The sequence below is a fragment of the Struthio camelus genome, chromosome 2 (assembly GCF_040807025.1).
Source record: "Struthio camelus isolate bStrCam1 chromosome 2, bStrCam1.hap1, whole genome shotgun sequence".
Taxonomy (NCBI): domain Eukaryota; kingdom Metazoa; phylum Chordata; class Aves; order Struthioniformes; family Struthionidae; genus Struthio; species Struthio camelus.
Window position 1 is genome coordinate 141,673,932 of NC_090943.1, and position 27,005 is coordinate 141,700,936.

A 27,005-nucleotide genomic window follows, 5' to 3' on the forward strand; every position below is an offset into this window, starting at 1 on the left:
GCAAGCGTGCATAAAAAATTGTCCAGGCAAATTGAAACAAACTGTATTTATAAGGAAAAGCCTTATCCTACTAATTTGTAATGCTGCAGATCCTAGTTTAATTCCCTATTCAGTGTGATCTTCAGTTCCCTTCTATAAAATGGGATTAACAGCACATCGTATCTAACAGAACTTTTCTAGAAAACAGACATTCATGAGCCTGATGTGATAAGATAATCATGCTGATAAGGAGTTTGGAAATATCCAAGACTAACATTTGCCAGGCTACTCCTGCAGACTATAGTCAAAGCAGACTCAGCACAATCCTCATATTTAAAAGAAGGCTTCTCTATATCTCAGAGCCCTGTGCCAGTGTGCATTACACAGCTCGAAGGAAAGAGAGCAAGCCGAGCTAGACAGCAACGGTCAAGGGAATGGGATACTCCTGGGGCGAAGAGTGGTGTGGGAAGCTACAAGCAAGTAGGTATGCGGAGGAGGGAAGAAAATGGCAAAATAACAGGCAAAGGAGATGAAAAATAGTATCACAGCAGAAGAGATGCTCTGAGAGAGGACACAGGGGAGGCAAACGGTAGTGAAAACAAGAGAGAGACAAAAGTATTAGCAGCTGTAAAGGAAACTTTCTTGCTCAAGCCACGTGTGCCTCACCTATGAAACACAGCAGTATTAACTATCAGTTACTGATACAAATATGAACCCAGTGTCTGGAGCTGTTCAGAAAACTCAGTTAGAGTCAGTTCGGATTTGAATGCAGGTTTTCTCAAATATTGCAGTCCATAGGTTTATAGCATCATAAAATAGTGTCTGCAGCGTCTGCTCTGAGCATATCTGAGTACTTTACTTATTTCTCACCATGCAAACACTCAAGATGACAATTAACTTATCTCACATAACACACAAAATGTATCTCCCTGCAGTGTAGATCCATAGTGTCACATACCATCGCTTCTTAATCAAAGTCCTCACTCTCCACAAGGATGAACATAAAGATTCACTGTTAAGAGCTTAAGAGAGGGAAATTGAATAACCAGCTGATACCCCCCCATCACTCACATAGCATACCAGAGTGACCCAAATACTCAGCCCTTAATATTTCATCAGTTACATACCTGTTAGCATCTCTCTAAAAAGCTACATAAATAAGGAGATAAAAAAAATAGCAACCAGTATTACAACATGCCTTGGATTTTATTGTTCACTGTGAAAACATAAATGACCGGAAATAAAGCCTGAGTAGGAGATAAGGGCATCTTCTTTCTCTCCCTAATTTACTCTTACAGTATAAAAGCTTTCAAACATTTCTTCCCCAGACATGAAAAGGGGAGAGCTGTTACTAACACAGGCTGTTATTCTGGAGGCTGTTAATACAAATCAGGAAGAAATGTGTAGCGCTCTCTGCTTCTCACACACAATTGTTAGGATGCACTCTAATAATTGAGCAATAAATCAAGTGAGCCAAAAGTCTAAACATCCTTCCTTCACTCCAGCTCCCTAAAAAAACTGCCCAAGCTTTCATCCTCGTGGTTAATAGTGCTTAACCCTCACCCAAATGATATGAAAGGCATAATCTTTTGATGGAATGCAAGGATTTTCCAAGTAATTCACCTAGGTATGTGCTACAACCCCTAGCTATACACAACAAGGGGAAAAAACTCTTGCTTTTGTTTATTTTGACAGCTTGAAAAATTTATTTACTGGGAAAATAAATACAGCCCTGAAATTGTTGTATAGTGCCTTAAAAACAGTGCAGCATTTTGTAGTAATTCCCAGTGTCTTACAGTAATTTTCAATCCACCCACCTCAATGCTGAAATGGTAAGAACTGAATCCACAGACCATTTCCCTGATCAGAACCCTTACGATTCCATTTCTAAACTAAGCAGCTGCAAAAGCCCATGGGAAAATCTTTGTTTACTGTCAATATTTTTATTTATTCTTCTTGGATGCTACTTATTTTACGAGTTACTGAATACCTCAGTACTTCAAATTTACAGCAAGTAGCATTTGTGGATGCTATTTTAAGACCAGGCTTCCCTTTCCCCCAACCTCCTGAGTCTGGAAGAAATACTCTTCATAGATCTGTCGCTATGTTCTTGCAATTTTCACTAGTATTACACTAATCTTTAGTCACAGAATGAAATGCAGAACATTGATGATAATTTCTTGACCCAGGTGGTGGAGACGCCAACAAGGAGAGGTGTGCTGCTAGACCTTGTACTAATGAACAAAGAAGGTCTGGTTGGAGATGTGAAGGTTGGGGGCAGCCTTGGCTGCAGTGACCATGAGATGGTGGAGTTCAGGATGTTGGTAGGAGGAAGCAGGGCAATAAGTAGGATCGCAACCTTGGACTTCAGGAGAGCTAACTTTGGCCTCTTCAGGGACCTACTTAGGGGAATCTCCTGGGGTAGGGCCCTAGAAGGAAGGGGGGGTCCAAGAAAGCTGGTATCACCCGGGTCCGGGTGATCAAGTATCACCTCCTCCAGGCTCAAGATCAGTGCATCCCTCTGAGTAAGAAGTCCAGCAAAGCGGGCAGGAGACCTGCATGGATGAGTAAGAGGCTCCTAGCAAAACTCCAGCAGAAGAAGGAAGTCTACAGAATGTGGCAAAGGGGACAGGCCACTTGGGAGGAAGATAGGGACGTTGGTCAGAGTGTGCAGGGACGCGACAAGGAAGGCTAAGGCCCATTTGGAATTAAATCTGGCAAGGGATGTCAAGGACAACAAGAAGGGGTTCTTCAAATACATCAAGAGCAAAAGGAAGACGAGGGAAAACGTGGGCCCGCTGCTGAACGGGGCAGGTGCCCTGGTAACAAAGGATACAGAGAAGGCAGAGTTGCTGAATGCCTTCTTTGCTTCAGTCTTCGCTGCTAAGGCCAGTCCTCAGGAATTCCAGACTGTGGGGACAAGAGAGGAAGGCTGGAGAAAGGAAGACTATCCCTTGGTGGAGGAGGATCAGGTTAGAGATCTTTTGTCCAAACCTGACATCCATAAATCCATGGGCCCCGATGGGATGCACCCACGAGTGCTGAGAGAGCTGGCGGATGTTATCGCAAGGCTACTCTCCATCATCTTTGAAAGGTCCTGGAGATCAGGAGAGGTGCCTGAGGGCTGGAAGAAAGCCAGTGTCACTCCAGTCTTCCAAAAGGGCAAGAAGGAGGAGCCAGGAAACTACAGACCTGTCAGCCTCACCTCCATCCCCGGAAAGGTGAGGGAACAGCTCATCCTGGAGGTCCTCACTAAGCATATGGAGGACAAGAAGGTGATCAGGAGTAGTGAGCATGGATTCCCCAAAGGGAAATCATGCTTGACCCATCTGATAGCCTTCTATGACGGAATGACAGGCTGGGGAGGGGAGGGGAGAGCAGTGGATGTTGTCTCCCTGGACTTCAGCCAGGCTTTTGATGCTGTCTCCCATCACATCCTCGTAGGTAAGCTCAGGAAGTGTGGGCTAGACGAGTGGACGGCAACGTGAATGGAGAACTGGCTGGATGGCCGAGCTCAGAGGGTTGTGGTCAGTGGCGGCGCAAAGTCTAGTTGGAGACCTGTAGCTAGCGGTGTCCCCCAGGGGTGAGTCCTGGGTCCAGTCTTGTTCAACGTATTCATCGATGACCTGGAGGAAGGGACAGAGTGCACCCTCAGCAAGTTTGCTGATGATCCTAAACTGGGGGGAGTGACTGACACACCAGAGGGCTGTGCTGCTGTTCAGAGAGACTGGAGGCTGGAGAGCTGGGCGGAGAGGAACCGCAGGAAGTTCAGCAAAGGCAAGTGCAGGATCCTGCATTTGGGGAGGAATAACCTCATGCACCAGTACAGGCTGGGGGTTGACCTGCTGGGAAGCAGCTCTACAGAGAAGGACCTGGCATTCCTGGTGGACAACAAGTTAAGCATGAGGCAGCAATGTGCCCTTGTGGCCAAGAAGGCCAAGGGTCTCCTGGGGTGCCTTAGGCAGAGTGTTGCCAGCAGGTGGAGGGAGATGATCCTCCCTCTCTACTCAGCCCTGGGGAGGCCTCACCTGGAGTACTGTGTCCAGTTCTGGGCCCCCCAGTACAAGAGAGACATGGCACTGCTGGAGAGAGTCCAGCGGAGGGCTACAAAGATGATGAGGGGCCTGGAGTATCTCTCCTATGAAGAAAGGCTGCGAGAGCTGGGCCTGTTCAGTCTGGAGTAGAGAAGATTGAGGGGAGATCTCATCAATGTCTACAAGTATCTGAAGGGAGGGTGTTCAGAGGATGGGGCCAGACTCTTCTCCGTGGTGCCCAGCAACAGGACAAGAGGCAATGGGCAGAAACTGAAGCACAGGAAGTTCCATCTAAACCTGAGGAAAACCTTCTTTCCTGTGAGGGTGACAGAGGACTGGCACAGGTTGCCCAGAGAGGTTGTGGAGTCTCATTTTCTGGAGATATTCAAAACCTGCTGGATGCGATCCTGGGAAATATGCTCTAGAGGACCCTGCTTGAGCAGGGAGGTTGGACTAGATGATCTCGAGAGGTCCCTTCCAACCTCAACCATTCTGTGATTCTGTGAAACTCAAACTCTGATTCTTCTCCAAACCTCAAACTGGCTGTGGGGCCTACGAAGTCAATATACTTTGAGAGACAAGTGGACCCTGCTCTTTGTTCAGTATAAACACAGTGATTTTAACTGGATCTTTCTGTACCAGCAGGATTGGGCCAGTTGGCTGCAAACTTCCAAAGTAAGGTTTTCTCAAGGTAAAGTAAGTCAGATTAAAAATGTCTGTGCTTGTTAAAATGGAAATTAACTTTTGAGGGGAAATCCCTTATAAATGAGGGATGGAGAAAGAAAAACAAACCACTAATAAGCTCCATATTTTTGTACCATTGGAACAGCAGTGCTGACACACACTGAATTATGAGTAATGATGAAGATCAAGATTCTAATATCAGAGTAAAAAGTCTTAAAATTAGATAGGAGAGCACAGGTTTCTACACTGGTTGTAAGATCTAAGGACAAGATGAAGGGAAAGCGATTGACTTGTTTTTTTCTCAAAGTCTATTTGATACTTCTGTTATATGTCCATAGAGTGCTTAAAACCATTCACCCCCCTCTCGAGCTGAAGCTATGATGCCATGACGATTAAAGGAGTCTGTGACTGATGGGTCACTCAGTGGTACAAACTTGACCTGCAATGAAGTCTCTCACATAAGCATGTTTACATTGAATTAGTCTCGTCACACAACATGGAGCTCATGCTGGTTTCACGTCAACTGCAGGAGGGCAACCTGTCAACACTTTTTGAACAACTTTGAGCCTGTGAAGTGGAGATCAGCGTCTTGCCTACTCCTGACATGATGGTACCAGGTGCTCCAAGGTCAATCCGAGGAGCCATGACACCTGATTTGGCATATTATCAAACCACAGCCTGAGAGAAGGGGGCCCACATCCAGTCAACACTGCTTGGACATTGCATTTGTGTCTTTTTGCTTTTTACTCTCGATCCAATATGTGTTACTGGGCGACAGAAATTTTCTGTGGCTGGTAATGATGGGGGGCTTTAGGGACTTTTCTGCTGTTTCCTGATGGCTAGACATGGCAGAGGACAAGTCTCCATGATAGAGGGGGTCCCTCCCATCTCAGTATTTGTACAATTGCAGCCTGCTTTGGTGCTTTTCCTTCCCCTTTAGCTATATGCTGGACAATGTTATGCGTACAGTTATGTTACAGCTATGTACGGGTATAGTACAATGTTATTCAATATGTATTTTAAGGTACAACCTCGCTCAGCCAGGCTTTGGCAGAGCTAGGGCCAGCATGAGTACAAGGCAGACGTCTTAACTCCAGCAGTGAATTCTGGGTTAGTGAATTCCTGGGACTCGCCTCATGGCAATGCTTATGTACTTTAAACTCACCTGCTGTACTGCCCTTTTTTTCATGTTGCTATTTTTCTCTTTTAAGCCCAGAAACATATTTACTCACAGCTGGAGCTGAATGAATCCCACCAGCTGCTTGGGCCTAGCTTCTCTTGAAGTCAGTGGGAATGTCAGGCATCTCACTGCTGCTTAGGTCCCTGCTTCCTCTCTCCCCTCTTCTCATTTCTCACAGATAGGAGTGGAAAATTCTTCCTTTCGTGTCCTGCTTTGTGCAACTTCCAGTCTAGACAGCCAGGTTGATTGTGGAGCCTTCTAGTCTGGACAAGGATTTTTCTTGCAAATGAAATATTTCCTGTCCCATAAAATCAAAACAAGACCACTCCTCAAGACTGTTTTTTATGGACAGTACTTCAGAGTTTGGAAACTTATGCAGTTTCCTTGTATTTTGGTGGAGTGAGAAAATGGAGAGGAAAAGTGCCACTTACAATGCAGACCAGCAGGCCTGGCTCTGGGCAAAAAGACTGGGGACATTTCAAGCACCATCTTACCATAGTCTGGTGATGCATTAATGCAGTTAAACGTAGAGATTTCTGTGTGTTGGGAAAATATTTTGAATTAGCATCAGTATATTTTATCTATCCCTATAGCCACTGTTGGATGCAGGACTAGACTTCCAATGTGACAGTGTGACATCCCCAGCTGTTCGCAAGTTCTCACGTTCACTGGAGGTGTATTTCCACATTATTCCCTCGGCAGCAGAATTAGTATGGCAGGTTTCTGACTGCCAAACATGCAGATGAGCAGATGCAGCTCCAAGCATGGCAACCTCTGGCACAAAGAGCAGGGCCAGGAAACACCGGGTAGGGAAACGGGCGAGAGACGGTAACAGATCTGCCACTGGCGGAGCAGTAACAAGGACTCATGGCCTCCAAAGCTGTGCTGTCAGCCTAGGGCAGCTATTCTCCCCACTTCTCAAACGGAGAATATGACACCTGTGTCATAGTGTTCCCTTGACTGCTAGCAACCACTGCACGCACCACACAGACACTTCAGGCTGTTCAGCCTGACTAATTTCCCTGTGGACTAGAAAAGCAAATCCTTTCTCTCCCCTTGCCAAGTGACTTCTTGTTTTCTTTGTTTTAAAGAAAACAGGAATCCTTGTTCTTCTGCTGTATGGAAACCCTGAATTCAACAGTTACGTGTTTGTGCTGGGGGAATGGAAAAGTTTTTCAGTACAAGATTACTGTGGTTTAATACAAATCAAATACAAAGGATGCCTCATCAAAAGTGATATACAACCTCTCTTACGCAGTGGAGCCAAAGCTTTTTACATATTACTGTGTGTTTTCTAAGGAGGTTGTGTTTATTGTAACTGCTAGCAGGTCTACCAGCTAACGTATGAAATCAGGATTATTTTTAGACGAACACAGGCTGGTGGAGGAAGCAGCATGTGATCAGAGATGCAATAGCCTTTCTTGGCTATGGATCTTGTCTCCTCAGGGCTTAAAGGATATGGCTGTAACAAGACCTTTTCATGCACAGTAGGAACCAATCTGGCTCACCCTCTAGCCTTATTTTCCATAGCAGCTTCCTCTTCTCCCTCCATGGTCCAGTTTGATCACTATTCAGTGAGGAACTAATGCACTGCTCCATTGATTTCAGAAACAAAGACTCAAGCAATATTCATTTTTTAAATTAATTTGCCTTTTTTAGGTGCCACTTGGTAGACATCCTGAGACTTCTGCCTTGGATAATCTCAAAACTGCTTTCTCACAGAGGAACAATTTCTCATCTCTTCTTTGATAGAAAAATCTTTATAAAATTATTAAGGGTTGTGCACTGGGAGGGTCTCTGCTGCGTGATTCCACTCACAGGAAGAAATTAGAATAAGTTAATAAATCTAACAATTATGCGCTGCCAGTAAAAGCTCAGTCACTGAATTAGTTCTGAATGCCTTTGGAAAGCCATTCTGAAAGTCTTTCTTGCCATCTGGGAGAAGTCAAGCCTGGAAGAAGCAGGCTTCCACTGTACAGTAGGTTAACATTTAACTTGAAAACAATGCACTGAAAACTAGCCTCTGCTTCTAGTAAAAGGCTTATTGAATTATAAACTGTGTGGCTTGTAAATTAATTTCAGATACAGAAAGAGTGAATTTTCTCACTGTCAGAAAAATATATAATCCCACTGCACACACAAGTGAGCTTTCAGGAGTATCTCGGGAGATTAATCTTTGCACCGAATTTCTGTTATAAGTTTAGTTCAGGCAAACAGTTTAAACACAGCCCACCCGACTCGCTCCTAAGCCTTCCCGAATGTGTATGGTGGCCACGTTTAAAAAGTTTTGGGCACTGCCTGTCCACCATAGTTTGGAGACTATTCCAACTTCCATTCCTGGCTATGCCACTGCTTAAGCCAACAAAAACTCTTTTTTTTCAGGCACAAATGCTCCTTTCAAAACTGAACTCGGACATCTCATTTAGACTACATGCAACAAGTCCAGCAACTTCCAGCCTCTCTCCTAGCAGCCTGAGATGCTACGCCACTCACATGTCCTGAGGAGTAACAGACTCAGCCTTCCTCATTACAAAGGGGCTCCAGGTTTGCAAATATGTCCCATGGCAAGCTCCCTTTGCTGTAAAAAAACTGCTTTCAGTCCTTTCCTGTTTGCTAGTTTAGCTCAACAATTCAATTGCTAGCAGCACAACAAGAAAGGCAATCCCCATGAAAAATACAGCCCAACCAGGCACTTGCAGGTTCAAAGCCAGCGCTGAACTGCAAAAAGAAACAAATTGGAAAACAATGCAAAACCAAATATAATCTGCTCGCTGTTTCGCTCAAATACTTTTTTCTGCAACAGCTGAAGTTTTGTAGGCTATGTATAAACTGTATTTAAAGGCAGAGTAATACACTGATATACGCAAGACAGATTCCATTTAAGCTTAAAGCTCCTCGAAGTTTCAGAATGTGCCGAAGTCAGAGTGCCTTATCTATGGGAGGCTTTTTAAGCAGGTAAGTCAGAAAGTGGGCAAACAATACAATTTTTATCCTTGACTACAGAAAATCAAGAATAACTTCTACATGCAGAAAAGAAGTGGATACTGCAGGCATATGAAATATTCACCTGACGGCAACCAATTCAAAAGACTATACTTTAAGAAGGATCTATGGGAAATATCTGGGTAGAAATTACAGTGCTCTCCTTTCTGCAACACCTGAAAAATAGGTCTCTGAGGGGGAGTGAAAACTGGGGTGTCTCATAAAGGTGTTGCCTCCAGACTTTTGTTAGCTGCATCTTTCTTTCTGGGCTTAACCCACCCAGCTCTAGGTTTAAATTAACTGCATTTTCCAGTCCCTTATCTACAATTAAAACTGCTGTTACCTAATCATTTTTATGGGTTTTGAGCGCTGCATGGCAGTTTTTAAGGAAAGCCTGTCATGCATCTACTACATGGTCTCTGATCTCACAAAAAATTTTCTATAAAATGTCATTTAGGACAACAGTAATTGCTATATTCATTTAGTTTAGTGAAGATAGCAAGAAAGAAAAAGAATTGGTGACAGCATGTCACTAACCCTGGTCCTCATGATCAAAGCCGTTGCAAGTGTGGGGTGAGTCCTGTGTCTGGTTTACTCTGCTTCCTTTGCAGTCTGGGTCCTGGAGAATATACTGAGGAAGCAGAGGGCATGTGAAGGTCAGCACAAGTGGGCTGCAGGAATATAAAATGCTTAGGTTACCCCTACCACTGCCTAATGCCTTAAAGTGCCAGCTCGCCCAGCATAGAGCAACCTGCACGTAGGGCCACGGGGAGGACTGCTATATCCAGGTCCTTACCACATCTGCTAAGCCAAACCATCATTTCACCACAACAAATGCTTAGTTGGAAAACTCAGTCAGTATTTCAGATTTTTTTTTTCTGTCTGCATGAAGAAAGACATATAATAATACACAGATTTTGCAAACATTAAGTCAAGAGGTTTCCTTGCTTTTGGGCCTTGTATGTTCTTCGCACTCTTTGTAAGGCTCTGTTCACTTGTCCTTGCTTTATTTGTGATCTTTATAAACAATTTGGTGGCTTTTAACATCGAAACAGTGATGGAGCAGTGCTAGGAGTTGATACATTACCGCTTTACAATTAACTGCTGATTTCATGAAGGTTACTTTTGATTCTCATCGCTCCTGTATGTACAGATCTGCCCACATTAAGAGCTCCAGCCTCTCTGCGTGCTCCTTTGCTTTGCCCTTTGGCAGATGAGACACCCTAAAATAATCTGATGGACGGAAACACAATTGCTTTTACAAGCACAATACTTCATTATGTATTTGTTTTGAAAACAGTTTCCAGAGCCTAGAGTATGTCAGCAAAAGCCCAGGAAAGAATGTTGATGTTGTTACAAGGTCAGCTTTTCAGAGACTGTAGGCAGCAATGTTGGCACGCTGTCAAATTATTACCATGGCAAACATGGCAGTTCATAGGCAATGATTCAGCTGCTTTGACAATACCAAGGCTCCAGCTAAATGTGAAGATAAGTTACTCATACTCCCGCGAACACACACATACACACAAACAACCTTGGGAGTTTCTTAATGTTTTTTTTTTTTAATTAAGTTACAGCATTTAACAAGGAATAAAAACAGCATGCTTAAGGCTGAAACAACAGTGAGAGCTTCTCTCCGTATGAATGTTTGCATGCCTATATACACATGCGTACATTCAGACATGTGCAAACATATGCCTCCTACTATAGGCAGTATAGTATTATAAACTAGTTATTCTTTAAATAGTATAAATAGTGCAACCTGACTTTCAAGAAATTTCCTTCCTTCATATATAATTTCCAGCTTCTCTCTCCCTTTAATGCAATGACTTTCACACCTTCAGTTGTGGGGCTGCAGGCTGCAATACCCATCCCAGGCAAGAAACAGCATGTGTGGTGGCTAGGCACGTGCTGATGGTTCAGCTGCCACTGAACATGCAAGCAATGTATAACTGCCCAGTTCTGCTCCCCTTCTGCTCTGTGGGGCACTTACGTAAGCTTCTCTCCACTCCTCAAATTTTCCTGACACTAGTAGGAGCTTTGCAGTTCTTGAAGTCTCCGTATCCCTTTGAAACTTACTTTGTGCTCTTGCCAGTACTCACTGAATCCTTGCATCTGTAATATTAACAATTCTATTTCATAAGCCTTGAATATAACCTCATACTCCATATAAATGGAGGGAGATGCTTATAACCCATGCATAAAGTGTAAGTCTTATTAAAACTATGATATCTGATAGGATTTTGGGAAAAGTGCAGAACTGCTCTGTAAAAATGTATGAATTTCATGTGAGTTTTTTATTAGGATGTTTCATTATGAATTCACCGCTTTTGTTTAATTTGGAGGGCCTGGGAGAACAACATAAATCACCAGGAATGAAAGAACGGCTCGAGATAAACTACCTCCCATAAACACTCCCGGGTTGTTAGGAGACCACGCCAGCACTATTAGCTCTGAAGAGTCTTTTGCCAGGCTGAAATGAGCTATAAACTTTGCTGTGCTATACAAGGTGCTTTGTCCTTAATTTCGATATTAAAAAAAACCCTTCTGAATCAGGGTGTGCCCTGCAGCTGTGTCCCCGCTCCATGTTAGGGCAAGAACTGGGTGTACATGAGCTCCCTCCATCCATCTGCCTTGGCCTACACCCAGGAGCCTGCAGCCTTTCCAGCTGATTGGAAAGGGAGCACAGGGAACAGCACAGGGGACAGTAAGCACCTCCAGTGCAGTCACGAGCAAGTCCACGGCAGCGAAGCATGCAGGGTGCAGTGGTGCTGGGCCATCTCCTTGCCCAGGGAGGCCACTCATGTAAGGACTTCTCTCTTCGAAGCCTAGTCACGGGCCAAGGGAGCAGCCCCGGGGTGAACGCAGTTCCCCCCTTGCCTGCGGCACAAGGTGCCCTTTAACGCTGTGATGGCTTTACAGGCTGAAGCAGGAGGATGACGAAGCCTGCCTGTTGGTAAAATAGTAGGGTTCACAGGGCTTCTCCAGCAGCTGCTGATTGACAGCCCAGGAAATCTCCTCATTTTTCCAGGAAGGGCTATTAAAAGGGGAACATCAAGAAATACTGTAATTCTTTTGAAACATGCAGATATCCCTCTGGATGAACTGGGGGCTTTGACCACCTCAGGGCTCTTGGGAGACTGGATCAAACCACTGTCTGATGATGACAAGCATCTACATGTCCTTATTTAGCTGACAAGACATGGAAAGCTGAAACGTGGCACAAAGTCCTTCTGTGTCAACAGTTTTGTGTGGCTCACTAACAGTGTACATCTCATGCAAGCAGAGGTGGCTCAGCCATTCCCCTTCTGCCTTACTCACTCTTTATCCTTCAGTGCTTTTGGTGCTTATGAACAGAACAGGCTGGAGACAAGCGTATTGCAGCCAAGTGGTGTGCCAGTTTGCGTGCCTTTCCATGCAGTCCCTTTCCTTTCTCCTTGAAACACCTTTCCAGCCAGTCCTGGACCTCTCCAGGTCAGCGAGTGCCAGTTACAGGAAGTTCTCTGTTTGGTCAGGCTTAAAAAAAATACATGAGGAGAGGCAGGAAGTCAAATCCACTTCCACTCTTGGCTCTTTTGCTAAAGGAGAGATTATTACTTTTTCCCCTTCAGAAAGATGCTTGTCAAGGGAATATTATTTGAAAGTGAAAAAAAGAAGCTGTGTTCCAATGTGTGTGATCAAGTATGATTATAGAGAGGGAAGATAAATTTCCTTTTGCTGTGTATGAGGGCCACTGTCAGAGCTACAGGAAATAGGGAATCATCAGCGCATTAAGGGATTAAATAAAAGGCATGAGGAAAGAAATAAGGCAGTGTTTTCAAAACGAGAACGTACATATGGATGCAGGAGTCTAATTTTAATCATCCACGTATGAAATTTTTGGCCCCGCTCCCAATCTCTTCTGAGATGGAGCAGTTGTTTAGGATTCCCTTTCTTGGCAGGTGTGTAGGCAGTCCCCGCTCCTCCTCAGCAGGCTCCAAATAAACACTCCAGTTTCTTCTTGAGGGTAAAAGAGATGCACAGAGGAGAAGCTTGCCGTGTGGCAGAGCAGCTTTGGTTCCCCTCTGGCAGTGAAAAAAGACATCAATCAACAGTCTCCGCTGACTTTTGTGTGGATTTCCCTCCTGCTGCCCTCGCTGCTCCTCAAACAGGTGGCTAGGTCTGGAGGAAGCCTTATTTTCCATCACCCACATGCATTGCACTTGGCACAGGGATGCCAGTAATCTTCTTTTATGAGGGTGGTAAGCAATTACTAGCTCCTTAAGCTAGGGGAGAGTCTCTGAGAGGCATGACTTCTTCCTTGCTAGTGTTGCCATATGCTGCCTTTTACTTAAATGAACTGTAAATGCACAAAAACCTCAATTCATCTTTTTTATCTGAGACTTCTTTATCCTCACCATTCTGTTCAATACATACTGTTCACAACCATTAATGATAGGCCTCTCTTATTACCCATACAGGTCTTAGGCCTTAAAATAAAAAGAACCCATGCCATAATGAGGGGAAAAGATACTACAAATAACTAGAAGTACATTGTCCAGACACAGAGGCTCTCCTTTTGTTAATAACAGCAGTCAGTCTGAAGATAGGTAGAAATTAATAATCATTGACTCCCTATTTTATTTTTAATATATGCTTTGCAGATTGCCTTGTCAATTCAGGAAGACCATAGCTCTCCTTTCATGGCTGTTGACGCGGTTCTGCTGCTTCACAGAAAACATAGACAGGGAAAATAAAAGCAGCCACACAAGGAGGTTAAAGATGCATCAGAAATGTTTGTTGACCCAAGAGAGGTATGAGTATTGACCAGAGATATCTCACAGTCCCATTCATTACCCAGCTGCTGGAAAATGAAGCATAAAAAATAATTCATTGATTTCCAGTAACCTAAAGAATAACCATGATACTGAAGTTTGGGGAGGAGGGAAGTGAGTGAGAATTTTTTTTCAGCACTAACTATAAATGAGTAGTTTAGACCATTTCTGCTTAGAGATTGAAGATCCAGTCACAGCAATACAATTAAAATCCTAAATGAAAATATTGCTTTAGAAAAAATTAAGTAAACAAACAGTACATATTTTAACAGGTGCCAAAATCACAGCAAATGGCAACACAAGCAACTCTGCAATAAAAATTTGAAAATGCTCATGACTTCCTGAAAGCAAAATGCACCCAGTCACATACGGTGAATCACAAATCACTCCCAGCAGTGGAAAGTGCTTTAACTCTACTGCTTTTCTGGCGTTTGGAATCAGTTCTACTTAAAATTTTATAGGGAAAAATAATTTCTGCAATTCCCCTTTGCAAAAATGAATTTTCAGACAAGAAAGTCTAGGGTTAACTAGCTTCAAGACAGATCCTGCCGTAGTGAGAACGTTTTCAGAGATGAGATATAAAGGAACATTAAATAACTCTTCCCTCGCAAGCTAAATATAAAACACGTGAATGCCTGCTTCCTTTCAAGATGCTGAAACAAGCATACCGTTACTTGAAACACTATTTCACTGGTTCATGCTAGCCAGTGAACCTAGCATCCCGACTAATTTGTTCTCAGTCTGTCCCTGGCAATTGTTACAGAAATTTCAAAAGAAGATTGGCTTAGGTGTTGGTTCCCTATGGAAGTGTATGATCTCTCTTAACTACATAGGTAACTTTGGTTACACTTTCGTATTACTGGACACAGAAATGATCCCCAGCTTCTGGGCTCAGGTGTGCACTTTGCCTGTGCCCCAGCTCCTCACACAGGCAAGACTTCCCTTCACATCCATGCCCACCCTGCTTTCTGCACGCACCCAGGGTAGGAATTGCTACATGATCTAAACACATCCCCAATTCGAAAAATTAGTGGGTAGGTCCCAGGGATACACTCTGCTGTGGCCAGAACATAGCTGCATACTGCCCTGCATGAGCAGCCCCTGGATCTCAGTACCAAAGTGCAGAAAACTGTATTTCAGCCATTTATATGCTTGCTATGCACCTCGGGGTGGATTCTTTGGTTCTTCATGCTGAAGTACTGCAGGGTGCAGGGTGCTCTCCTAATCGCTTGCGTCAATTAAAGGAGAACCTGCCTGCCTGCACCGCCTGGGCTGAAGAGGAGAACACGAGACAGCTGCGGCCTGCCTTATCTCCACAAAAAAGAGCAGGATTCAGCCCGACAGAAAGTGAATAAGCCAGCCTGTGATCAAGGTGTTTTGAAATCTCAGCTAGAAGTTCTTCTCTGCTGATGGTGGTAGGGAAGGGTGGGGTTAAGACAAGAGGAGAGCTGGGGTGCATTGTCCAAGGACAGTGACAGAGGAACGGCCGGCCGTGCTACCACCCAACCCTCCTCCGCTACCTGCCTGGGTGATGGCTCCGGCTTGAGAGCAGCCCAGAGGCTGTGCACACCTGGCAGATTTATGAGGACGTACAGGCAGTGCAGGGTGTATGCTCTGCGGAGATAAACTCCCATATCCTTCCTGATTCATAGGCAAGGTACTAGGAAGCTTTTTGTGGCTGAATGCCAGTCACGGAAGACTTTGTTTAATCTCCATTTTGTACTTCAAAAATATTCTCTCAAGAGAAAAGGTTGAATTACCAAAAAAAAAAAAAAATCCTTATCTGTGTTTTTGTAAGACATTAGATTACTTTATGAACTATTTAATTTAGCTTTGCACTCTAAATATGAAAAAAACTGGTCCATTTTGCCCTCATGACCCCTGAAGCATATATAAAGCTGTGCTAGAACTCCAAACCCGACAGCTTGGTACTACTCTATAAAAAATCCTTGTAAATTCATGTTAAAAATAACAAATCATTTTCATTTCCAATTGTTTAAGGATTAAAGAAGATATGTTTATTATAGCTAGATATTAAGCTTTACTACATAACAGTAAGAATAATCATAAAACAATAAATCTTTGGGCTTACTTGCCATAATTTGAAAACCACTTGCAAATATTGAGGAAAACTAAGCTGTATCTAGAGTCAAAATCATGATGAGGAGGTACAGAACATCTACCTCTCCTATCTTCTCAGCAGTTATTCATTTTGCAGCCAACCTGTAGCTTTTTTCTGTTGCATCAGAACAGCTATGAATTTCATCACCTGTAAGTCAACGTAGTTTTCCACTGATTTGCCTCATTGATAACTTCTGTTAAACTTCTGTTAAATGTTATAAGTGATAATTCTATCACTTATATATATATTCCTTGTTTATCTGCTCTTTACACTATGACATAATGAAGAATGGAATCTGAAGATAAATATTTTGATTGTCTGCATTGTTATCTCCCGAGATGCACGCATGGTCCCTTGATCATGTACGGAGATATTAGTGAAGGATGGTACCTAATAAATATCTTCCCCTAATCCAAGGAATTTGAGGCGGAAATTTGATTCTTATGAAAAGTGTCTGAACACTTGTTTAGTAGGCAGAGTTAATTGCCTGGCAGAGTAAAACACATGTATGAATGTTTACAAAACCAGTGTTGGGAACTGGCAAAATGAAAAACTAACCTACAGTGCTCCCAATGTTATAGATGAAATCAATGACGTTTGGACAAAGCGAAGAACTACACTGCTATTTTCAAGGACTCCACAGACAAATGAATTACACCAGTTTTCTTTTTTTCCCCCCTATTGGTTTCCAGAAGTGTCCCACACTCTTCACAGGGAACTAGAGCCCTCTCCAAGGAATCTGTGTGCTAGTAATGGAGTATGTTCAAAGGCATCCAATCTGGGGCTAAAACATACACCAGGAAAGGTGGTGAGGGGAGTCCAAGAATCAATTAAGCTTCACAAAATCCTAAATGCTGTGCATTTCCTGAAATCATTGACTCTTCAAGGGTTAATTACCTACTTCCTTAAAGAACACGATGAAATTTCAAATAAAACAACTGCATTCCCGGATCTTCAGAACAATTAGCTTGTAAAAATCTGTAATCTGTAGGGGATAGTGATAGAAATAACACACTTTCTATCACATTGAGGATCTCAAACATATAAGCGTACCTGCACTTCTTTTTGTCTGAGCTCTTATTCTTTGGGGGAATGTACACCTACACATTCTGATCTTATCAGCAATTAGGTAGATTAGGTAATGACCCCACTGCTGCTACAAATGAAATGCTAAGGGTACCAATAGGACTTGGTGGTCAGTAATTCCATGATGTGGAACAGCAGTGAAAAGCAACCACCACAGTTAAAAGCATTATTAAAGGTGATCCCAGATAACAGCCACATGAAATTATAGGAGAGTTTCTTACTACCTAGCCAAGTTTGGGAGGTAATTCAGCTCTCCAGAAAAAGCAGCCATCATGGTGACTCTCTCTGGGCCAACACACTGGAAGAGATCAGGTGAGACCTGGCAAGTTAATTATTAGTTCTGATGATTGGAGTCAAAACTTCTGCAAGATACTGCCTCCAACTGAAAGGCCTTGAGTGAAACAGAGAAAGCAGAGTCTCCTCTCTAGACCTTTCAAGCAAACAAACAACCAAGGGTTAGAAGTGACATTCCAGAAGGGATCTGTCCTTCCAATTTTTCTGAACTATATTTGAAATAAATCATTGGTAAGAAAGCACTGCTTTATTTTCTAGGACTTGTCAGAGCTTTTCATACAGTTACTGCTTAAAAACACTGACTGAGGTGGGCTCTTGTGTGATGTACAGGTCTCCTACTAGCAATTAACCTCTATAGCTAGACACCATGATATGAGAACACCAATCTAACGTTTTGCAAAGAGGAGAGCTCTACCACACACATCTGGAGTGGCACTGAAGAGAGATTTTGATTTTTAATCAACTTTCTTGGCAATTCTAAACAGTGGAAAAATGAGGTAATCTAACATTTGGTAAGTTGATATCAGTGTTCAAGTGGCTTCTCTCATAGGATTTAGAGCATTCAGACAGAGACAGCAGCTGAACTGTGTCCTACCCGAGAACTGCTCAGTTCTTTCTAGCGTGATAGTACTATGTTTAAAAATATCACTTTCAGGGTAATATTTAAAAGCAGAGAATTTGTAAATATTAGGACAACAGCAACACCAAAAAAATAGTAAAACTGAATTTGAAGCTCAGTTTCCAACTAAAACAACCATTTCACAGTGCTATAGCTTTGCTCTATGCATAGGCATGGATGTAACAAAAATCTGAAACGTGAATTCTCTCCTTTGAAAAAAACCTTGTTATTGAATTTAGAAAAATGTTGAACCACTAAGAACCCAGGAAACAGGGCAGTCTATTTAGAGTGTTAACCACATTTTGTTTACTGCTTAGGATGAATTCATCATGCAAACGGTCCAAAGTGAAATTCTGGCAGGGTAGCAATTGGAAACACTGAGGCCAGATACATTCTATATCCATATTAGGCTGTGGCTCAAGTTCTGAGCTGGATTCAACAGTTCTGCTTTGCCTGTGACTTGAAAAATCCAACAATGGCATTTTACATGCAAAATCACCATTATCAAAACCTCTTAAAATGCATTTGATCACGCTATTCTAGTATTAGCTACACATAGGAAACTGTGAACACAAAACTGTAAACCAAAGCTCCCATATTATAAGAGTCAGGGTGGGTGTGGGAAACAACTTGTCTCCAAGGAAAATGAAAATATTTGTAAATTAAACAAGAAACTTTAGCTGAAAGCATAAAAAGATATATGTGTCAAATCAAATTTACGTTTTACAGTAGGGAAACTACAGAACTAGCCTGCTTATTCAGCACAGAATTTATTTCTAAGAAAAGAAATATATCCATCTCCCTAAAAATGTCGCCATGCTTACTGTTATTATTCAACTGGAGAGTGTTCAGCGGTTTTAGCTGGCCTACACAGAATGTTTTTTTTCTCGTGCCTCCGGACACTATGGATAACCATAGCAAATCAAGAAGGAACAGAAGGGTGAACAGTTCTACTGCATTTAAGCTTTCCTCTATGCTCATCGTTTTGGTATTTGAATACAGCTGCATTAATAACTTGAGCAACCAGCAAACACTTAGACCTTCACGTACCAGGCAGAAATGGATATAGACTTTGTGTGCTTAATTTTAAGAGTTTGTGTAGAATGAATTATATGCTTAGTACTGAGCACATGAGTAACTGTTGCCTTTAAAGTCATGAATCAGGAAAATATTTCTCTGAAAAGGAATCAGAGCTGTGCAATACTGGTACTTTAGTTTGCCTCCTGACTGTAAGTCCTCTCCTACCTACATATAAGAACATCCAGACAGAACTTGGAACAAGTTGGACTGAAGCTGGCAGTCCCCGGAAGCTCAGTATACTACTAAAACCAATTTCTCCTATCCAAGCCATTTATCTATTTGCACACATGCACCAATAATATTTGACATCTCTGGGACAGCAGAGCTACATGTCACTTCTTAAAATATAATAACATCACCATGTTCTGTGCATTGAGGTACTAATATGAATTTATTTTTTGTAAATAGAAGAAAATACAATATCAGATGAAGAGGAATTTGGGAAAAAATTAACTCCAGATATCAGTGCACAGTTTATTCCACCTTTCAAGGGGGTATTCAGACAGCACTGAAAATGAAAACTAAATACTTCTTTTTAAAGGTGTCTTACCAGGATGTAAGAACTTTAAGTACAGAAGCAAAAACTAAGAATCAGCAGAAATACACACTTTGGGTTTTACCTAAGAAATGCCCTGAGAATAGAATGCACATGGCTCTCTGAAAAAATATCTGAGGTAGGTTAAAATCAGTTAGGGCATCAGGTACTGAGAGCAGCATACTTACGACAGTGGTAGTTGTAGGAGACAAACTTTTTTGTATTCATTGGCGAGATTTCCCCACAAATATTTTCATTGATTTTGAAAAGCAAATACGTAATGTTTCTTGAAAAATCCTGCTGATAGCAAGATCCTGCCCAGCAAAAGACAAGCAGTCAAGCTGGGCTCTGGCGTTTCTCAGGGAAGATTTGTTCCAGCTTAACTTGGGAACGGTTAGGGAGGCAGCCTGCCCAGAGTTATTGAATAATCTATTATAATGTGCAACGGGGTTTATAACTGATGTCTTGAAACGTGATGGTGAGTGACTGGAACCAAAACTCTTATTTTTCTTTGTTTGGTTCTGTGTCCCTGAAAAACTATGTCAATATTAGTAAACGAAGCCGAGCGGGGGAATGTTCCCGGGAACTGGCACTGCTGCCTACATGGTTAAATGGTTACATCAGTGCCTGGAACGATTCTGGCCCTGGACAGCCGTTGTTCTCCCAGGCAGTCCCCGGGCACGGTTTGGGAGGTTGCAGGGGCCAGGGACGTTTTCAGTAGGCTGTTTGCTAGTGGCCACCCGGCTCTGGAGATTAACAGAGTTTAACGGTACGGCCACGTGCTGTGCTGGGCTAGTTCGTCTCAGTGCCAGAGAAGACTCTGAGGGACGTTTAACAGCATAGACGTAGCCTCAGTGTTTCCATCAGTGGACTGTCCAGCATGTTGGGGTCTTTACCTCTTCAGCTAGATATATTAATCTGGATGCCAGAGCTTTTGCCAAAGTGATATAAAACAGACATATTGCTGAGAAAAGCTCATGTTTCAAAATCAGCCTTTCCACATTAAAATGATAAGAATAGTAATAATAATAATAGTAATTCTAGACCAGCTGATTTATCTGAAAAAATTCCCACCTTTCTTGCAGTCTGGAATATATGCCTTCCATAACAGTGAGAATCTTGACAGAGGTTGCTCAGACCTGAAATTACTTTGATAAAGATCAAGTCCTTTAAACTCTCTTTTTATGCTAATTCTTTAAAAATGAAATAAACCAAGATACTCTGAGCTGCCAGAATCTGACCCCACTAGGGCACATTCTGGCCATTTTGTCTAGCAATGACTGTATGCTCGGAGCAAGAAACACAGATAAAGACTATCCCTGCCCAAGAAATCATCATTCTCTAGTTTATGTACAAAGAAAACAAAACTCTTTGGCAAATGTTGAGAATGGTTAAACAGAGATCATAAAAAGCTGTCATGCCTCATAACAGGTGCTTAAATTTTAATAGTTTCTCTAAGAATCAATATTGTAAATTCAAATATTTTTAATTACAGATGGGGGTTGTTAAATGAATAGAGGTGGTACTGAGGTAGGAAAAATCCTATGAGAGAGTGAAAACAAAAAAGCTCACAAAAAATTAGTTTATGTTCCTGAGTGTAGAAGGATTGACAACACTATATCCTCCTAGCTAGAAAGAAAAACTTTGAACAACGTAATATTCTTCAAAGAAATCATTTTGGTATATATTGCGCTGCCTATTAACTGATGACATTAGCAGTGGGACTTTTTGTGAACGAGCCATATCTACTTCTTTGTTCAGTGCCTCCTCCGGTGAACTGGTTTCTCTGTTCCACTGTGTAAGGTGAGAATTCCTGGGACAAGAAGCATATCTCATGGTATCACGTATCCTGCGGACTATGAATTTGATCCGAAAGTAGGAGTTTTACTTCCTTTAGCACTAAACCAGAGGCAAAGTTTCATTTCCAAAGCCACATTCAACGTTAGTAGAGCAAGACCACTTGAGTTGATACCTAGATCCATTTCCCAGCTGATCTATCAGAAGGACTTTGCTGTTTAAAGACTACTTGATGCACAAAATAAGGGAGTAACTGTCAGATATTTTACTTATAATCACATAGACAAGATTTTAAATCTTTTGAGAATCTAGGGCCTTTTTTCTTCTTGTAAACTTTTCCTTCTAAAGCCATTTGTACACAGATGCCTGAATGTTATTTGCAAACAAAATTAAAGCGACTTGTAATTTTCTGGCTGCTAAGACAGCAGAACAACCCATCTCCTGTTCTCTGTGCTGTGCTGCACCTATCATCAGAGCACCTGGGCACCTTGCGTAGTGCCTGACATGGCAACAATGGCAAAGGTACCACTGTAGTTGAGTTCTGCACTCATATTTTCCTCTCTGGCCTTCAGAAAACAAGGCACCTTCTTTGCCCATCTGTTATTTCTCATCATGGAAGCAGAGAGATTCTTGTCTCTGCCGTTCCTTTTCTAACTATCTTTCACCACTCTCCTGTACACCATATTATATTTCAGACATCCAAGTGATCACTGATAGTTTAGACTTATGCCTGCCAATAGCTACATCACTTTTGGGGTAAGTGCTGGCAACCTCAGCACCATACAAGCAGAGAAGATGACTTTGGCACTTAGCCTGGCCTGCACAGCAGTTATTTCTGTACACATTTCTGTACACCACTTGCAGCAGCAACGTAAGCTCACAGTTGCTGGTATCTGCACATAATCTGCCTGCAGTGACTCTCATTCAGTTCAGCCTCTTTCCATTTTTGTAGCATGAAGTTCACAATTTTCCGGCATTATCTCAACATTGGGAAATATGTTTGCCCATGAAACTTCTCAGTTACTTTCCTGTCTTAATTTAAAATCTTTTAATGTGAGCAGCTGGTAATCCATTTATTTAGGTGTGAAAGCCCAGAGCTTATTTAAATAATAACTGTGTTCAGTATAGCTTTCTGCACCTCTTAACATGTCCATACATATTAAGGCCTGTGATTTAACACATAAATTACGGTGTATAAATACGTGAAATTGACTTTTACTCTGAACAAGTCAGAAAGGCAACCTTTGTCTGGTGAAATTATTAGGATGTGGGATTTTCTTCTTTTTATTTGTTCCCAAATTACAGACATATATTTCTCAATAGTAGGAAGATCTGCTTTACAGTAATAAAAGGCTGTGCCTTCAACAAACCACTTAACTATGGATTTTCATGAGTTCTCCAGCTGATGAAATATTTTATCATTTTGGGAAACTGTCTGCAGAGACAGAATCACTGAGATGTATTCACATCCTCGTCTTCATGTTTTGTATGTCCAGGCCAGAATACTTCTCATCAAGCAGTTGAGAGAATCACGAGGTCCAGTGAGGTGAAAGGCAGGAGAAGCAAGCACAGAAAATCTTGTGAAAAAGGTAAGAAAACATCCCAAAGCCTTTTTATTGCAGATGATGATGGGGGGGAGGAGGGTGCCACAGTATCTTTTTAAGACATCACTACTCCTACTTGTTACAAGCGCGTTCATTTTTTCAAAATGGACAAGTTGGCCTTTCAAAAAAAAGAAACCATTATTTCATGCAAACTTTGCCTCTCATATAATCTTAAACCATCACTACTCAAAAGGAAACTGAAGCAGTAGCAGTGAGTCTGAAAGCAAAAAGGCACTACATAAACAAGCAGATCTTTTGAGGGGGCACTGATCTTGCAGCATTATAAACTGCAAAGTTATTTTCTATGATAAAGAATTTATTTAGGCAGATGTAAGAGGATTGGAGGATCATCAGAGAAATGTATCCAGAAGTATGAAGTAGGCAGGAAAAAAAAAATTAACCTTTTGCTCCCTCTATCATGCTACTTTCACACCGTTACTAAGCAAACTTATTCACGTGAACAAAATACAGTAAACATGGGACATTTAACAAGCTGGATATAACACTCATCTGACCACAGGGAACAAAGCAGAAATTAAATCAGAAGACTCTTCTTGAAGAAAAGGGAGACTCCTCAAAAAAAGTACAAAAGACCCAAAAGCCAGAGCAGAGGAGAGTTAAAGGAGAGTTGTAATCCTGCCACCAGACACAATGATGACCCGAGGGTTATTTTCTACTCACTATTGGCCAGTATTCCATAACCGGGGTTCCACGCTGTTCAGCTGTTTCAGCTTGTTCTGTTTTGCCTTTTCCCCTTTGAGATCAGCTTAGTGTTCGGAGTTTAGCAGAAACCTAGAAGTTTTGAAAATCATTTCTTTACCCAACAAAATTGAAATGAACTTTGAAGGTTAAACCACTTTTTTCTCCAGAGGACAAAAGTATTCCTCTCCTCTTAGGCTGCCGCGTAACGGTGCTGCACCCGGCAGAGCAGCCGCCAGAACTGGCTCTGGGGCTCGGGCAGGTTGCGTCATCTTTGTATATGCTGCACATACCTCACACGGGTAACACATGGACGCTTGAATGTACTTGAGATCCCCGATCAAAGTTGTTTTGAAGGATAAGTCATTTAACTACTGTAAAGCACTCTGTTCTGTCATCCTTATTTAACAGAACGAGGAGAACTGCCATATTACATGTAGAATTATTCCCGAAGAATTATGCAACAAGCATGTTAACTTTGCTTCAGTGAGCGCTCTCTGTATTAGAAGACAGGAGATGCCAAAAGTCAGGTTGCCCGTGAAACTGTAAATTGTCCTCTTTGTGGTGAGAATAGAGTCTTTGCCTACCTCAGGACATGCTTCCCTTCCCAACCACTTCCACATTCAGTGCACAGCTCTTTATTTGTAGGCTAGGTAACGGAGCTCCCTGTCTCCCAAGGTTGTGTGAAGATAAATACACTGGAAAGTTCGCCAGATGCTCAAGGACTAGTGAATGACTCTGGTGCCAGGAGGCGGCACGGAGGCTCTTGAGCACATGCAGAGAGCCTGCGTCCTTCCAACATCCTACCTTGGAGCCAATTCTGAGCGTGTGAGAGCTGCTCTGGAGTCCTCCCCAACTTTCCTCCCCCCCCCCCCCCCCAACAAGGGCTAATGTATAGGCCAAATTTGGGCAGACTTGCACAGGAATCAATAAAACATTCCTTTCAGAAAGGCCATGCACTCTGCTGAATTTTACATCCTTGCTCTCAAGTGTGAGAATGGCGGAGTATACTAAAGAAAAGGTCTGAGTTCTTCTTTTAACATGGAAGAAATGATTATTTTCATGCTAGCTGTGTTCTCAGTGTTACTGAATCACCTGAGCTGAAATATTCCAAAAATACCCAGGCTGAGGAAAACAGCTGGCCTGAAAAAGTTCAGCTCAAATGTTCAAAGTTGCACAAATACCCTGAAAACAAGGGTACCACAGTGGGAACTGCTGGGCACCTCTCCTAACTGGCAGTGCTACCAACCTACTAGATAGTTAGGACTTTATGTGTTCTGTTTATCACAGGCTATGTTGTCAGCTACCCTCCAATGCGAGCAGAAAGACAAAGAGAGAAGGAGGGAAGCTAAGAAGAGGCAGAGCTGTTAGCTGAACTCAGACCCAAGTCCAGAAAAAGCCAGTGGCCGGTCTGGGCACAGGGAGACACAGAAGGACAATTTGTTGTATGTGCCATGTCCTTTCAAAGTTATATTAAACACATGCACATCATACTGACACCGAAAGCTTTCACAACGTGAATAGTCTTTACCTCTCCCAAGGTCATGTGCCTGAAACCTACCCAGCTAGTCAGATTGGTGCTTAAATACGAGGGGAGCCATACAGGCTGCTGCGATAAAATTATCACAGTCGTATTTCAGGAGATGAAAAAGAAATCTGAGATGTGAGCTCATATCAAATCCAGGAAAGAGGACACACGGACAAGTAACATGCAGTCCTATTTGTGGGCTGAAAGGAAAACTGAAAAGGTTTCACGCAAACCGACCTTTAGAGAAAGAGGAGCAAAACAATACCTTCTTCCTAGGCAGCAAACGAGCACTTACGGAGCCATGCAATCATGGCACGGTCAGTACTGAATCTCCACTCTATTTGTGACACTAAAAGGAACTCTAGGCAGGGACATCTCCTTTCTTTCTGCAATTGGATTTAAAACGTTTCTGTAACAACACATACAGAACACAAAAGATCTCAGCTGGAAGCCAAATTCTGGATATACAGTTTGGACCTCTCGGAGTTATACAAAGTGCAAACTAGTAGAGATTTAACAGTTTGGCAGTTTATGTTCTGCTAACTTTGTCATGTTTAATTTTAAACAAATGGCTTTAAATGTATTGTAAACTGTGTTTGTGTATATGTGAGCTGTAAAAAAATTCAGGTTCTAGAATTTTTAAGTGTCCATTCAGTAATAAATACTGGTTATTGCAAAAATTTTACTATCTTTAGCTCAGGCATGAAAGAACAGATTTAGAATTGCAATAATGTATTTAATTTCCGGGTGTTTTTCTTTGCATGCTGTAAGTTAAGCTTATGAAGTTCTCTCATCAGGGTCAAGAGAACTCCTGGAACACCAGAAATTCTTTACTTCACAATGCATTACGGACAGATAGAGCTGTCATTTGGAAGACAATAATACGAATGTCTTACTCAATAACCATACTGGTAGAGGATGTTGCTTTTAAATTTGTAAGCGGGTTTTTGCACCTCTTATCTTTAGTAGTATGTGATCCTATCTTTGGACTGCCTGTTACACTAATAGGAAGTGACAGTTCTTTAAGAAGGGTTCAAATTTTATTTGACCTTCCATTCTGCCCTGGACAGGTGAATGAATAGGACTGTCAATTTTGTAATAACTAGTTGAATTTTACTTTTAATAAGATTTTCACTGGAGATTATTTTCCAAGCAATTTTACCCATCAATTTTCTGTAAGGTCAGCAGAACCACTGTTGTTCTGGATCATAAATTGCATATGACGGCATAAAACAAGGATAAATTACATGTACAATATATGATAAATAAGATATAAAAGGTAAAGAGATTATTTCTAACAACCAGTTGAGTTTCAAGCATCAGGGACGGGCATGGAAAGAAAAACTGGAGAAACTTGGCAAAAAGAATTACACTTTAATAATGTGATTTTCAGGTATGCTTTCTGTGAACTTCATTCAGAGTTACAGCTGCTCAGGACATCTGAAAATCAGATGCAAACAGTAATATCGCATTTAAAGCTTTGGAAAGCAATGCACTCTCCACTGCTACAGCATTTCTAAAGCATGAAATGAGGTTGTTTTATGAATGAAAAATGAATTAATTTATGAATGAATGGTTGTGTCCTTTTCCCAAAAGCCCTCTGGAGAGTAGCAGGATGTCAGAGTGGTGGAGGTTTCTTTCCCTAACACCTCAGACAGCCTGATCCTCTTGGGGGGCTCTGACCCCATGAAGAAGGCTAAGTGCAAGAGGGTCTTGGGTGCCTTCACCTGGGCCTCCTCTGAAACATTCTCCCTTCCCTGCCCCAGAAGCACATACACACGTGCGGTTTACTCAGGAGTGCAGCTGTCGGGGTGAAAAGAGACCCCTCCCTGGTCCCTCCTTGACCAGAGAGGCTGTGAAGGGCACAGACGTGCATCACCTGCCTCTAAGGAGTGGCCACAGAAACAGGAGAAACAGAAAAACCCCTGTAGTTAGATCTGGAAGCACAGAGCAAGAAAAATCCCAGTT

The 27,005-nt window shown here is 42.2% G+C and overlaps 1 protein-coding gene across 18 annotated transcripts in view; it reads right to left on the minus strand.

Annotated features, from left to right (window-relative positions):
• Nucleotides 1-27,005, minus strand: part of DTNA (dystrobrevin alpha) — a 234,673-nt gene that overhangs the window by 143,876 nt on the left and 63,792 nt on the right. For 2 of the 18 annotated variants that reach the window (XM_068932776.1, XM_068932775.1), the window contains exon 2: nt 23,492-23,602. The exons of the other annotated variants lie outside the window; for them this stretch is intronic. The gene's annotated coding sequence lies outside the window, so the exon portion shown is untranslated. The remainder of the gene's footprint in view (nt 1-23,491; nt 23,603-27,005) is intronic. 18 annotated transcript variants of the gene reach the window in all.